The sequence below is a fragment of the Gracilinanus agilis genome, chromosome 3 (genome assembly GCF_016433145.1).
Source record: "Gracilinanus agilis isolate LMUSP501 chromosome 3, AgileGrace, whole genome shotgun sequence".
Classification (NCBI taxonomy): Eukaryota; Metazoa; Chordata; class Mammalia; order Didelphimorphia; family Didelphidae; genus Gracilinanus; species Gracilinanus agilis.
In genome coordinates this window covers 449,593,690-449,610,632 of record NC_058132.1, presented here as the reverse complement: position 1 = coordinate 449,610,632, position 16,943 = coordinate 449,593,690, and the positions used below count along the sequence as shown (strand labels likewise).

The 16,943-nt window shown below is 34.8% G+C and overlaps 1 protein-coding gene across 1 annotated transcript in view; it reads right to left on the bottom strand.

The window, feature by feature from the left end:
* Positions 1–16,943, bottom strand: part of EPHA6 (EPH receptor A6) — a 1,373,534-nt gene that overhangs the window by 98,451 nt on the left and 1,258,140 nt on the right. The window lies entirely within an intron of this gene.

The following is a 16,943-nucleotide window of genomic DNA, read 5'->3' as shown; positions in this document are numbered from 1 at the left end:
AACAAATCATAAGTCATATGTTTTTCTTCTGTGTTTCTACTCTCACAGTTCTTTCTCTTGGTGTGGATAGCATTCTTTCTCATAAGTCCCTTGGGATTGTCTTATAGAAGCAAAGTCCATTACATTGAATTGTTTGGAATAACTTTCTTGAGGTTCCATATTCTCTTGAGAATCAGTTTCAAAATTTTTTTTATTTGAAATATTTGTTATCTCTCTGATGTTTTGGTACAAATCTACCTTTCTAATCTTAGTATTTTCTCTGTTGATTTATATGTTTATGGTATGTATTTTTAACTGAACTTTTTACTTAAAACCTTTTTTTCTCCTTATGTTTCTTTGTTGCATAATTTTTTCTGATTCATCTATTTTGATGATGGGTTTATTACTAGGGATGAATCACAACGCTATTGGAGCCTCTTGTCATGTAAGAAGACTGGCTTTTCACTAGCCTCAATTTGTGTTCCCAATTGCTTCTGGGAGAAAGGAGTAGACTTAGTTAAATTCAAGTTCCTTTTCCTTTAAGCCACATCTGCTGGACCACTACTCTAATTCCCTTTGTTCTTTAGTTCCTTGGAGGGGCTGAATAAGCTTTCATTCCATTTTGTGGAGCTGAGAGAATGTAGGGGTGGGTATTCTGGTTAGAATTTCCGTTTTTTTTTTTTTTTTGGTAGTTCCCTAACCTAGAAGTTGCCCCAAGCAGAATTGTCTCTTCCTCTTCACAAAAATATCGACATGCTAGTGTTGACATCCCTTGCTAATTGCAAAAAGAAAACAGGGAAAGGGCAGAAGGCAGGTATGCAGGCAAATACTATGGCATGAGGGAAAATCCCAAAGCCTTTTGGGTTAGTTTGTGCCCCTTGCTAAAGCATGTAGAATGGTTGCTAATTGAGAGTGTTAACAATTATTATTCTCTCCTGTTAATTCATAACCTATTTCTTGTTGGACTACTTACTTTCTTGTCCTCCTGCTTAAGCCATAATCATTCTACTTCAGATAAATGTTTACTCTTTGTTTTGGAGGAGTTAGTATTTAGTCTCCCATCTTTTGGGGATTAAAAATATCTTCACTAATATGCTTGAAATACATAACGTCTTTATTCTATTTCTTGTGAGTTGGGTAATAGTCAGTTACATAGATAATGAAATATATGCAAAACATTTTCCTCATCTCTAATAGGAACATCAGTGTTCACATATTATGCAATGAACTTTATTTGGCTTCCTAAGGTTCTATTAACTAAAGATAGATTATTTTGCAAAATCCATTGGCTTCATATTATAACTATTGTTATGGATTTAATATGCATGAAACTATTCCTTTTATCATTTTTTTGGTCATTTTAAGTGATTAAGTATGACAAAAATTAGAAGAAAAATCCCAGGGTTCGCAAAGACAAATGCCTTTTGAAATAGTAGGGGAAATAATGATTGAGAAATTAGAAATCAGAGAAATGAAAATTACAGGTCCATGGTTTCATTCCATTATGCTAAATTATTGATAAAATACTGAAACAACTTCTTGTAGGAGATGAGATCACAGATTTTTAAAGTGTCCTTAATTTTTACTAAAACAAACCTAAAATAAAAATATATTAAGCTTTATAGTTAATAACTAAAATAGAACAAAATATCTCAAATAATAAGATAAACTCATTTAAAGATGGGTGATTCCAGTCAATTCTAGTGAAATGTGGTTGAAGCAAGGGGTAATATGACATAGGGGATAAGACTGCCAACCTTGGAATCAGGAATCAGTTTAAGTTCTACCTCTGATGAATAAATATATCTAGGTGATATATATTGATATATATGTAGTCTATATAGCTGTGTGACCATAGGCAGTCATTTAACCTGTCAGTGCCCAAGGCAACTCTATAACTTAGAGATGAGTTGCCAATTTGCATTAGTGATAGGAGTTTCACACAGGGGATTCTTCTCAGATGAACAATCACATCTAGACAAAACCAATTTAAAGTGGATGCTATTCTTTGATTTAAATAGATGAATTTATAGAGAAACAAAGGAAAAAAAGATTATATAGAGCATACTGCAAAAGCAACTAAAAAAAGAAAGAAGTTGCGTATATTTTTGAAATTTTGGGGTAAATTCTATTGTTTTCTTCAAAGGTAAAACTATTACCTAGTCACCACATACATATTTTTATTGTATAACTTTTGTATAAGAGGCTACAAGGAGGTCATGCTCCCTGTCCTGGGAAGATGCCTTCATACTCATATACAAGCATATATAAAAATATATTTGCAAAAATGTACATACATATATAAAGGTGTACATATGCATAATTCAGAATTCTTTTCCTGGAGGCACACATATTTTCAGTCAGCAATAGGGTCAAAGAGAATATACTTAGGAACTTGTCATATTATTGAGCTTTCTGACAACTCTTTTTTTTTTCTTTCCTAGTTTGAACTGCTTGCAAAATGCTAGAGATTTTTGAATACATGAAAATATTCATGGTACTCAGTTGCACTTCTGCAAAAATAGACTCAATTGCTTGTGTGCAGAGATGGTCATGGAGAATGAAAAGCCCAGGATGATATAAATCAGGCATAATTCAGTGGCTGGTATACAGCAAGAACATTATTTTTAGCTTTTCTTTTTTCACGAAGGACCAAACAAAAATACAGCATTGAAAAAAAAAAGATAAATGGAAAGAAACTAAAAGGAGATAGGATGTAACGTAATTAAAATAGCAAAATAAATTCATATGATCTAAAGAGACATGTCAAATAAAAGGATTTTCATTTTTTTCTCTTCTGCCCCATAAGGTACCAAAGGCCTGATGCATAAATCATTACAGTTAGAATACAAGAAAGATTCCTTGCAAGATATTAATAAACAACTCTTCCCCATAAGAAAGTACATCATGGAGCTGTCTATGGAATTTGCCCCTTGATCTGCGAGAAAGATTTTTGCATTGTAATAAAGAAAAAAATCTAACCACACAAGCTAGGAAAGGGAGTGAGATTGGTCCACTATAAAGCAAGAAAAATAAAGAACAGAACACATAGAGCAGGAGCTAGTGTTTTGTGATGGCCACAAACTAATCTCCACACTGGTTGTGAGTGATTTCAGTGCAAGCACTTGAAGTCTTATCTATGCACAAAGCCATACTGCTATGTGTCACTGCAAACAAATGCGGGCACAAAAGCCAGAAGAGATATTGCAAGTCAGCTGTAAACATATCAGTGGGGCAAGAGAAGGAAACCAAAAGGTCTGATATGTTAGAAAGGGTTTAAACAAATCTTCATGCTTGAAAAATACTACTTGAGGACTGGTATAAAGTATGTCTGCACAAACTGCCCTGTGGTCTGCAGAATTTTAAAACTAGTTGTATATGTTTAATAGGAGTTTCTTCATGTACATCTGTAGGGCAAATGGCATGGTTTAATAGATACAGAGAACTGGTCTTGAAGTCAGGATATCTTGGGATGAAATCCAGCTTTTAATAAATACTGGCTATTTCACCCTAGACAAGTCCCTTAAACTCTCAATCCTCCAAGCAACTTTCTGATATTCCAAATAACTTAAAGGTTGCTGATTTGCAGTATTAGCAGGAGTTTCCTCATCAGTGAATAACAGATCTGAAAGTAAAATATTGATATTATAGGACAGGGAATAAGGACAGTAATTTTATTGCTATGGAGAGCTTCTAGGTGGGGAAATTCCTCCTACAAATGTAGGGGGAACTCTCTGAAACTTACAGTCTTAGAAAATTGCCTAGGGCAGTGCTCTCTAAATATTTTTGATCATGTTCTCCTATCGGTAAAAAAAATTAGGTTTGAATGTAAAATCACAATACATATATGTTGACATAATAATTACATACATTATAAAACTTACACAAAAAGGGAATTAAAAAGGATAAAATAAAGATAAAATGGCACTAGTTAGTAGAGAATCCCTGGAATATATTGAGTAAGGGGGTATATCATGGGCAGACTCATATGTTAGGGAAATCACTTTCACAAATGTGTAGAGAATAGAGTGAAGGAGAAAGACTTAAGGCAAAGAGACTATTTAGGAAGCTGTTTTAGAGAGGCAGCTGGGTGGTAGGTGTAATAGAATAATGGACCTGAAGTTGGACAGACCTAAGTTAAAAACTTAACTCAGATATTTACTAGCTATAATACCCTGGGCAAGTTATTTAACCTCTGTTGTCTCAGTTTCCTCATCTGTATAATGGGGATAATAATACCACCTACCTCCCAGGGATGTTATATGGGTCAAATAAGATAATATTTGCCAAGTACTTCACAAATCTTAAAGTTCTTTATAAATACTAGCATTATTATTAATGATCTATGTGAGAGGTGATGAGAGACTTTGCTGGGGCAGAGGTAATATGAATAGAGAGAAGAAGATGGATGAAATGACAAGATCTGACAAATAAATGGTTCTGTGGGATGAGGGAAAGGAAAAAGTTAAGCAAAGTGCCATGGTTGCAAACCTTGGAAGGATGGTGAATTTCTCAACAAATTAGGGAAAATTCTCAAGAGGAGCAGATTTTTTATTGAGTTTGAGTTGAGATGCTTATGGGACATCAAGTTTGAAGTGTTCAGTATCCCACTGGTGATGAGTGAATGGGAATTTAGGAGAGATGTTGGTGCTGGATTTATAAATTTGAGAGTCAGTTACTTCAAGAAGATAATTAAATTTGTGGGAAATCAGAGAGAGAGAGAGAGAGAGAGAGAGAGAGAGAGAACTCTACATGGAAGAGAAAAGTTCCTTGAAGAATGCTGCCAGTTAGGAAGAGGAATATTGATGGTTATTTATCAAAGGATCCTGAAAACCAGTCAGAAGGAGGAGAACTAACAAGAGCACTATTTGTTAACTTAGAGAAGAAAGAGTAACTATCGAGGAGAGTGTGGTCAACAGTGAGAAGTCATAGAAGTCATGGAGGATGAGACTATCAGAGTTGGAAATTAATAGATTATTTGCAACTTTGAAGTAAGCAATTTTAATTAAGTGTCCTTAGTATTATTTAAAAAAATTTCCATTACTTGTTATATTGCTAAAGGGAAGTGAGATAATATGTGCTGAGCCACACATTTCAGAGCAACAAATCTTATCTCAAATCATCTGGCATGAGCTTATTTGGAATAGGGATTCAGAGGGGTCTAGAAAAATTGTCACCACCTCTGGTTGAAAGTTTATACAAGAATGAAAGAGGAATTTCATTTTTGTGAAAGTATTTTTTAAAGAAGTTAGTTTATAGATACAATTAATAACTATATTTCTAGAAGCCTAACTCTAGAGGTCTAAAAGTCTGCAAGATACTTAAAATTTATATAATTATATCTAACTTAAATTTGAATACTAAAATGTATAAAATGAGAAGATCTTAACTTTGTGCTTCAGTTCATTTTTGACCAAATGTATGGAAAATAAAAATATGATAAAATATTAAGAAAAAAGTGTCTAGGATCAAGTATAAGCTTCTCTGTTTATATTTTAAAGTTTCTCATAATCTGACTCCAATCTATCTTTCTACCTTAATATGTTATTGCCTTTCTCACAATCTCTGCTACAGCCAAATTAGCTTTTCTGTTTTTTACACACAACACTCCTTGAGCATTTGTACTATCCTTGCTGAAATTGGACTTCCACTTTGTCTCTACCTCTTACAATCCTTTGTTACTGCAAAGCTCTGCTGCTATTTGAACCCTTTCCTGATCCTACCAGCTGCTAGAGATCTTCCACATCCTCAGTTTATTTATTTTGTGTATATCTATTTATGACATTATCTCCCCTGATTGAATGTAAATCCCTTTAAAAGAGAGATTATTTAATTTTTGCCAGTAGGTCTTCTAAGACCTTGATGTCTCTTTCATAAAAATTGTGATCTAGTAATGTTTTCTTTATTGAGAAGGTTGACTTTTTGAACTCAAATGAAGGATTTTAATTTATCCCCCTTTTATTTTATTTGGTCTATTGTTCTAGGCCGTCAAGGTCTTTTGGGATCCTTTCTGTCATACAACACGTTAGCTATCCATATAAGTTTTGTGTGGGTCTACAGCTTTTGTAAATATATCATTTATGCCTTTATCCAAGTCACTGAAATGTTAAATAGTATAGAGATCAAGGAAGATCAATGGATGGGTTTAGTAGAGAACTCCCTTCAATGTGATAACATTAACAACATGTCTTTTGTCATTGTCGTACTGTCTATCTCATATAATAATATGACTACACCATATAGATTCTGAATCCACCTAAACTTTCCTTTCATCTGGTCCATTTCTGGTCCATTTCATTCCATTTTGTCCACAAAGATAGCTTTCATCTATGCCAGATACTTGCTGAAATCTAGATATATTGTGCCTATAACATTTTTTTAAAAGTCTATAACATTTCTATGATCTACCACTCTAGTAACCCTTGTAAAAAAAGAAAATGAATTTAGGCTAGAATGACTTCTTTTTCAAGATGTTATGCTAGCTTTTAATGATCATCACTTCCTTTTATAAAACTTCACAAACTGTCCATTCAATGATGCATTCTGGAATTTGCTAGGATTTGAAATAAAACTATTTATAATTGGCAGATTCAACTCAGACTATTTTTTGAAAATTGAGACTTTTAGGTGTCTTCAGTACTGAGATACATGTTCCTCAGAATTGATTTTGTGCACCATGAATGGTTCTTTGACCTCCTCATAATTTTTTCATTCAATGCATTTGGAATTTACTTCTCTTATTTGCCTCTTCATTACAGTGCTGGCTGCTGCCTCTACTTTATAGGTAGTTCCCAGATATATTTGTTAAAATTTTCTCACATTGCTTGAGTTGCATTGATCACCAAGACTATAGAAGTTGTGAATCCTTTAGTCACCTCTATCCTAGAATGCTTTAGTAAGAAGGCAATGCCCAAGGGAGAATTTCTTTGTATCACTGATTCAATATTCATTAAAGGAGCATTTATTGAATACCTGCTATGGGTGGAGTGGTATTCGAGTGAAGCACTGATCAATAAGAGATGAACATGGTTATATATATGATTCATTAAGAATGTCTTATTTTTTAGGCTCTTGGTGCTTTAAAGTAGATCATTATTTAGTAAAAAGGTATTGAATTGGCATTGTATCCAAAAATACTTTCCATGCTCAGTTGTCATAATGCCTAAAATTCTACCATTATATACTTGTTAATTTAGATAAGTATTACGCCTTTCTCCCCATAACCAGACACAGGTCTTCCTTTAAAATACTACTACTCCCAGGAGGGGTACTATAAAGTCACTAACACATTAATATGAACCAGATAAATTTTTTCCCAATAGGTTGGAGGTGGGTTCCAAAGCTGGGTGACCAAGGGGGAGGTGGTGGAAACTTACTACTACTAATTTTCCCTGTTCCCATCATGATCTTGTGCTGAGGACAAGAAGACTGGCAAAAAACGGTCTTTGCTCTCAAGGATGCAGGGATGCAGTTGAAACTATGTCATAATCTCAAGGATGGAATTGAATGTCACAAGATATCTCTTTCTCCTCTGCACAGGAACATATTGGTATAGCAAGGAATGATATCACCAATGCTAGGGTACTCTCTCCTCCCTTTCCTGTCATCCTGTGGCCCTGAAATCCTAGACACAGTCAGGCAGGGAAATGAAGAATCTGAATCACTTCCCCACAAGATTGCCCTTGGGATCCCAGTACTTCTAGCTGTTGATAATTTCTGTGAGCTTTGCCCATCAAGAAACTTTAGAGCAATCAGTGCTTTAGGAAATATAATACTCAAAAAGGATATTTTTACAATAAACCAGAAAACTACACATTAAATGGTGGCAATTATTGCCACTCCACTTTCAGACTCTAAAATGATATTGTTTCACCCTTATTTATAACAAAAACAGATCCAAATATAAGAAGCTATTGAATATCTCAAAAGTCAGAGTTAAGAGTCAGTAAAAATATTTACATATTTTTAGCACCTACTATGTACTAAGCTGTGAGAATATAAGGCAGACCCCATTGTCAAGGAGCTCAAGGGGGGGGGGAAGAAAACATGGAAAAAGAAGGTGAAAAAGGCAGGAGGTTAACCACTTTTGAGGTGGGGTAGGATGATGGATTCCTGCAGCTAGGAAATGGGATGGTCTAAAAAAGGTGTGAGTTTCGGAGTTGATTTGATGATGAAGAATAATAAGTTTTTGGAGATCATGAAGTCCAGGAAAGTAGCTGAGTAGGAAATGCTGAGGTTTATTCCCAGAGCCCTCCTTGTATGGTAGAAGATCAGGGAGGAAGTCTCGGGATCTGTTAAGAAGCTGAGAGATTTACAATTGATATCATCTTGAAGAATGATGATTTTCTGGAGATCATGAAGTCCAAAAAAGCATCTGGGTGAGAAATGATAAGCTTATATATGATCCACAGTGGTGAGTGGTCCAAATATAAGAATCTGCTGAATTTTCAGAGGCAATTTATCTTATTTACTGTTACTACCTCTGCACTCATGTTCATGGATTTTGTGTTATTTATTCCCTAGAATTCTCCTCAATTAATGTCGATGACAAGGAACTATCATTGTTGAGTGAATATTGCTGTAAACATTGGAGGCTGCTCTGGTAGCACTAGGAAGATGTATTCAGTACATATTTCATTATGGAATGAAAATTTTCTTTTTAATGATATAAATATGATAAAGTGTTTCTGGTAGCCCAGTATCAATGAAGGCTCAAATTCAGCTTCTGATATTGCTTGCTGTGTGACCTTGGGCATGCCACTAACCCTCATCTTTGACTCAGTTGTCTCAACTATAAAATGATGGTTTTGATAGTACCTAACTCCTAGGATTGTTTTGAGGATCACATGAGATAATATTTTCAAAGGGCTTCCTTGACACAATGCCTAGCACATAGTAGGTGCTATATTAATGCTAGCTGCTGCTGCTGCTGCTATTACTACTACTACTACTAAATACATGTAATCAGGAGAATCAGTTGGTTTTTTATATTCATTTTTAAAATATTCAAAGACTTCCTTAAAAAAGAAGTGACTTTGCTAATTGCTGCATCATCAAACTGCCCTTTTAGCTGAAAATTTCTGCATTTACTAAGATGGCATAGACAATTAGGGAAAAATTCTAATTTATAATAACAACAGCAAAAAAGAGCTCTAAGGAAAGCAATTTATTGTTTTTCTGATTAGTTTCAAAATACTAAGCAGGTTGCTAATATTTTCTGCATTTGGAATGTAACTAGGTAGGGTCATTGCTGTGTTTATAAATTCTTGCAGACCAACTCCTCATAGTATTAGAGAAAGCATTTTATTTTGAACAAAAGGACAATGATATACAACCTGTCCACAGAGTATACAGATGACAGATCAAGAGGAAAATGAACTTTCTGAGAGTTTTTCCAATGTCCTTCACTGCAAAAAATAGCAATCATATCATGTACTTGGTTCATGGTGGGCTTCTATATTATCTCCCACATTTCTGGAAAATGTATTGTTGAACTAAATGCACCCTCTATTGAACACAAATGACTCTATCCAAAATTTAATAAGGTGATTGTTACTTCTGAAAAAATGTTTTTCAGCATAAGTATTGTAGAATCACTGCCTACAAACAGAATTGAGATTGTACTCATTAAGCGTTGTTAATAAAAGGTGTATGGGAGTAAAGATATTGCCTGTATACTTTATGAGAATAAGTAGATAGTATAGTAAAAAAAGTGAATGTGATTTCGTGGGTGGACAGGTATTAGCTATTTCAGAGATACCTCATTAAGCCCAGGACTCTATTTGCCTTCCTAGACTTAATCATACTTTCTGGTTGTGTGTGTGTGTGTGTGTGTGTGTGTGTGTGTGTGTGTGTGATCTATTTTCTGTCTGTCTGTCTGTCTGTCTACCTATTTTTTGAGGGTGGTCCAGACTCAAGATTTCATCAATATAGAGAGTTCCCATTGTGGAAATTCCCTCCATTGATATAGATTGATAACTAACATATGAGACCTGTAGTCTTAATGAGTTACTTGGGAAATTTAAAGTTAAGGGGCTTCCCCATGGTCAGACAATTAATATAGGGCAGAATTAGGATTTAAATCCAAGTAGAATTATTAAAATTAGGACTCTTGTCCTTAGAACTTAATAAAGCTTATTAAAATTACTTGGATAGGTAAAAGAAGAGAAATAAATAGAAAGAGAGATAAAGGGCTAGGCTAGCTTTCTATGTGGCTAGTCCAGTGGCACCTCCAGCAGCAGCTTCCTAGGCAGGACACCAGAGACAGAGAGAGAACACTTCCTCATTTGACCCTTTTATCCTCTATTTCATGTCTGGTCAAATTCTGAGTCATGTCTTGATCAAGTTCAGAGTCATGTAGTCTACGTAGGTGACATAGGTGTATGCAGGTGATGTGACTCCATGAAAGGGAAAAGGGTAAGTTTCCTTCATACACACGTTTTCCTGCCTTTAAGGCTGTTGTTTTGTCTTGTATACCCTTTTGCCTCTCAATGGATATATTGACAAAAAGTATTCTAATGTCACCAAATACTAAGATATTATACCATTACTAAGACTTATTTTAGTTGGAGGTCATTATATAATCACTCAGCTATTTGGTATGAGTCATAAAATTTGGTTTTGTCTTAATTATGGGCACCTGGTGGTGTAGTGGATAGAGCATTGGGCCTAGAATCAGAAAGAACTGAGTTCACTTACTAGCTGTGTGACCCTGGGCAAGTCCGCTAACCCCTTTATGCCTCGGTTCCTTCATTTGTAAAATGGATTGGAGGAATTAGCAAACCATTCCAGTCTCTTTGCTAAGAAAATCCCAAAAAGGGGTCATGAAGATTTGGATATGAATGAAATGACTGAACAATAGTTGACCTCAATCCTCTCATCGCTGCTTCTTCCCTCCTTACCCTAGATCCAGAGAGACAAAGGTGGTGTTGAACCATCAAACCCTTCCTCTTGCTGACATAGTTTAGGATTTAAATTAATGTCCAATTCTTCAAGTATTATTTTTATAAAGTTTATTATCTGACAAAACAGAACCACATGACTAAGTTTTCCTCTCTGCTCAAAAATCCCTGTTCCACCAAAGCCTTGACAGGAAGGAAAGAGAAAGATGTATCTCCACCTAATTTATATCCAGTCAGCAGGTAACAACAGGAAGTGAGTGGGGTTCTGAGAATCATAGTTTTGCGTGGGATCATAGTTTTGCTTGGGATCATAGTTTTTAAGGTAACAGATTCTAATTACACAACCCACCCTGAGATCCTTTGGAAGACTAGTCTCCCCAATGGATCTTGCAAACACAACCAACTTATGAATTACAATAATTTGGGGATAAAAGGGAAAGGGAACGAAACTAATGATTGCTAGGCACATTGAAAAAAAGCCAATTAGGGGGCAGTCCTCTTCAGCATTAGAGTATACATACAAAATAAATGTGTTACAACCCCCCACAGTTCAATTTCACTACAACCAAAATTTCATTCTGGATCTTTTGGTGCAGTGTGAGGTTTCTGCAGATATCTCCATGGTGCCTTCTCTAAACAGTTCACTTCCTGAATTTGGGAGGTAGCAAGTTTCTTAACTTTTATAAAACTAGAATTTTATGACAATTTATACAGTAGGAAGCTGAGCTTACTGTCTCATCACTCATTCTACCTCTTCACAGGATTGCTCCATCATGAGATTTTACCATCACTTCCTTCATCTCTAGAGTAGTACAGGTGGTTCCAAGGCCCTTCAGATTTCCCCATGCATCCTCTAGGAAAAATTCTTCTTTCTTTTCACAAATCCCAGGTATTCTGGCTTAGTTATTCATCTGCTGATACAGAATCAAGGATGCTCTTTCATAGTAACTGGAAAGACCCAAAGTACTGAAAAATACTCTTCCATTATAGATCATCTCCCCTGTTTCTTTCATTGTGTGGGTTTTGTGAATTTATTGTGTGAAATCAAGATAGGGATATTTTGTCCAAGTTTTCTGGAGAACAAGATTTTACTGTGTTTTTTGAAACAAACTATATTTCACTTTATTTTTTCTTTTTGTTGTTTGAATTATTTTTCACAAAATGACTAATTCTTTGAAAAGAAGTTTTATACAATTACACATATAAAATCTATATCAGATTGCTTGCCATCTCAGGGAGTGGGGAAGGGAGTCAGGAAAGTTGAGAATTTGACTCAAACTTTTTAAAAAAAAGGTTAAAATTTTTTTTATTTTCATGTAAATAAGGGGAGAATGAAATATTAAAAAAGTATTTGTTGCATTGTGAAGTTTTGTATCAAGACAGGAATGGCTTCTTTATTTCATTCTTTTCATTTTTTTCTCCTCTTTTCCTTTTCTTCTCTGAGCTACAAGCTGCTTGTGTTTGTATTTCAGCCTTTTTCTGATTAGACATTTTGGACCTTCCAAAGGAAGAAAATATTCTGACTAGGGAGATCAAATTGGGAATCTGTATAACCACCAGATTATAGAGAATTGTATTTTGTCCAGGAAACTCAGCTGGGAATGAGGATTTCAATAGTCCCTGACCTAGCCTGCCTTATTATCACAGTGGCATACTAATGGATTCTGTTATTTAGGTATGTGTAAAATGAGAAAAAGCTCCAGTATTCTAGAAGTTGAAATGCTACCCTTCCTCTCGAGATCACAGCCTATGATTGTTATAGAAGCCCTTCAGAGGCTCCCCTATTGTTGATTCTCTAAATTAACACTCAAACGTATTGGGTGTTCCTAAATCCCATGTTTTTCTCAATGACTCATACTTTGATTCCCAGTTATTTAAGAATTTTTTTAAACATTAATTAATATTCATTTTTAACATGGTTACATGATTCATGCTCCTACTTTCCCCTTCACCCCCCCCCCCCGCTTTCCCCCCACCCATGGCTGATGCACTTTTCCACTGGTTTTAACATGTGTCATTGATCAAGACCTATTTCCAAATTGTTGATAGTTGCATTGGTGTGGTAGTTTTGAGTCTACATCCCCAATCATGTCCACCTCAACCCATGCATTCAAGCAGTTGTTTTTCTTATATGTTTCCTCTCCTGCAGTCCTTCCTCTGAATGTGGATAACGTTCTTTACCATAAATCCCTCAGAGCTATCCTGTGTCATTGCATTGCTGCTGGTACAGAAGCCCATTACATTCGATTTTACCACAGTATATCAGTCTCTGTGTACCGTGTTTTTCTGGTTCTACTCCTTTCGCTCTGCATCAGTTCCTGGAGGTCTTTCCAGTTCACCTGGAACTCCTCCAGTTTATTATTCCTTTCAGCACAATAGTATTCCATCCCCAGCATATACCACAATTTGTTCAGCCATTCCCCAATTGAAGGGCATACCCTTCTTTTCCAGTTTTTTACCACCACAAAAAGCACAGCTATAAATATTTTCCTACAAGTCTGTTTATCTATGATCTCTTTGGGGTACAAACCCAACAATGCTATGGCTGGATCAAAGGGCAGCCATTCTTTTATAGCCCTTTGAGCATAGTTCCAAATTGCCAGCCAGAATGGTTGGATCAGTTCACAACTCCACCAGCAATGCATTAATGTCCCAATTTTGCCACATCCCCTCCAGCATTCATTACTCTCCCCTTCTTTCATTTTAGCCAATCTGCTAGGTGTGAGGTGATATCTCAGAGTTCTTTTGATGTGCATTTCTCTAATTATTAGAGATTTAGAACACTTTCTCATGTGCTTATTGATACTTTTGATTTCTTTACCTGAAAATTGCCTATTAATGTCTTTTGCCCATTTATCATTTGGGGAATGACTTGATTTTTTACATAATAGAACTTCTTGTATATTTGAGTAATTAGACTCCTGTCAGAGTTTTTTGTTATAAAGATTTTTTCTCAATTTGTTGTTTCCCTTCTGATTTTGACTACATTGTTTTTGTTTGTACAAAAGCTTTTTAGTTTAATATAATCAAAACCATTTAATTTACATTTTGTAATTTTCTCTAACTCTTGCTTGGTTTTAAATTCTTTCCTTTTCCAGAGATCTGATAAGTATACTATTCTGTGTTCACTTAACTTATTTATAGTTTCCCTCTTTATATTCAAGTCATTCACCCATTCTGAATTTATCTTGGTTAGGGTGTGAGATGTTGATCTAAACCTAATCTCTCCCATATTGTTTTCCAAATTTCCCAGCAGTTTTTGTCAAATAGTGGATTCATGTCCCCAAAGTTGGGCTCTTTGGGTTTATCACATACTGTCTTGCTGATATAATTTACCCCAAGTCTATTCCATTTATCCTCCCTTCTGTCTCTTAGCCAGTACCATATTGTTTTGATGACTGCTGTTTTATAATATAGTTTAATATCTGGTACTGCTAGGCCCCCTTCCTTCACATTTTTCATTATTTCCCTTGATATTCTTGATCTCTTGTTATTCCAAATGAAATTTGTTATAGTTTTTCCTAATTCAGTAATGAAGTTTTTTGGTAGTTTGATAGGTGAGGTGTTAATAGGTAAATTAATTTAGGTAAAATGGTCATTTTTATTATATTAGCTTGTCCTACCCATGAGCAATCAAAGGCTTTCCAATTGTTTAGATCTAGTTTTATTTGTTTAGAAAGTGTTTTGTAGTTGTTTTCATATAATTCCTGTGTTTATTTTGGCAGATAGATTCCTAAATATTTTATATAGTCTAGTGTGATTGGTGTTTCTCTTTCTACCTCTTGCTGCTTTAATGTGTTAGAAATATATAGAAATGCTGATGATTTATGTGCATTTATTTTGTTTCCTGCAACTTTGCTAAAGTTTGTTGATTATTCCTACCAGCTTCTTAGTTGATTCTCTAGGATTTTTTAAGTAGACCATCATATCATCTGCAAAGAGTGATAGCTTAGTCTCCTCTTTTCCAATTTTGATACCTTCAATTTCTTTTTCTTCTCTAATTGCTACTGCTAGTGTTTCTAGTACTATGTTGAATAATAGAGGTGATAATGGGCATCCTTATTTCACTCCTGATCTTATTGGGAAAGCTTCTAATTTATCCCCATTGCATATAATGCTTGTTGATGGTTTTAAGTATATACTGTTTATTATTTTTAGAAAAGGTCCTTCTATTCCTATACTTTTCAGTGTTTTCAATAGGAATGGATGCTGTATTTTGTCAAAGGCTTTTTTAGCATCTATTGAGATAATCATGTGATTTTTGTTTGTTAGACTGTTGATATGGTCAATTATGTGGATGGTTTTCCTAATGTTGAACCAACCTTGCATTCCTGGTATAAATCCCACCTGATCATGGTGGATGATCTTCTTGATTACTTGCTGGAGTCTCTTTGCTAGTATTCTATTTAAGATTTTTCATTTATGTTCATTAGGGAGATTGGTCTATAGTTTTCTTTCTCTGGTTTTGATCTATCTGGCTATGGAATCTGTACCATATTTGTGTCACAAAAGGAATTTGGTAGGACTCCTTCTTTGCTTATCATATCAAATAATTTGTATAGTATTGGGATTAGTTGTTCTTTGAATGTCTGATAGAATTCACTTGTGAATCCATCAGGCCCTGACGATTTTTTCTTAGGGAGTTCTTTGATGTCTTGTTCAATTTCTTTTTCTGATGTGGGATTATTTAGGTATTCTATTTCTTCTGCTGTTAATCTAGGCAGTTTATATTTTTATAAATATTCATCCACATCTCCTAAATTATTATATTTATTGTCATATAATTGGGCAAAATAGTTTTTAATGATTGCCTTAATTTCCCCTTCATTAGAGGTGAGGTCTCCCTTTTCATCTTTGATACTGCCAATTTGGTTTTCTTCTTTCCTTTTTTTTATTAGATTGATCAGTACTTTGTCTATTTTATCTGTTTTTTCAAAATACCAGCTTCTAGTCTTATTTATTAATTCAATAGTTCTTTTACTTTCGATTTTATTAATTTCTCCATTGATTTTTAGTATTTCTAATTTAGCTTTCATCTGGGGATTTTTTATTTGCTTGCTTTCTAATTTTTTGAGTTGCATGCCCAATTGATTCATCTCTGACCTCCTTAATTTGTTAATATATGCACTCAAGGATATAAATTCCCCCCTGAGTACTGCCTTGGCTGCATCCCACAGAGTTTGGTAGGATGTCTCATCATTGTCATTCTCTTCAATGAAATTGTTGATTGTTTCTATGATTTCTTCTTTGACAAATTGGTTTTGGAGAATGTTTAATTTCCAATTGGTTTTTGATTTCCCTATCCAGGTGCCCTTACTAATTATTATTTTTGTTGCATTATGATCTGAGAAGGTTACATTTATTATATCTGCTCTTTTGCATTTGTTTGCAATGATTCTATGTCCTATTACATGGTCAATCTTTGTGAATGTACCATGTGCAGCTGAAAAGAAGGTGTATTCCTTTTTGTCCCTATTTATTTTTCTCCACATATCAATTACATCTAATTTTTCTAGGACTTCATTCACCTCTCTTACCTCTTTCTTATTTATTTTTTGGTTTGATTTATCTAGATCTGAAAGAGAAATATTTAGATCTCCTACTATTATGGTTTTACTATCTATTTCCTTCTTGAGCTCTGCCAGTTTCTCCTTTATGAATTTGGATGCTATGCCACTTGGTGCGTACATATTGAGCAGTGTTATTTCCTCATTGTTTATACTGCCTTTAATCAGTATGTAATGACCTTCCCTGTCTTTTTGAATCATATCTATTTTTACTTTGGCTTTGTCAGAAATCAAAATTGCCACTCCTGCCTTCTTTTTCTCATTTGACGCCCAAAAAATTTTGCTCAAGCCCTTAACCTTAAACTTGTGTATGTCTACCCGCCTCATATGTGTTTCTTGTAGACAACATGTGGTAGGGTTTTGGTTTCTAATCCACTCTGCTATTTGCTTCTGTTTTATGAGTGAGTTCATCCCATTCACATTCAGAGTTATAATTATCAGTTGTGCATTCACTGACCTTTTTGTATCCTCCCCTGGACCCACTCCTTCTTCTTCC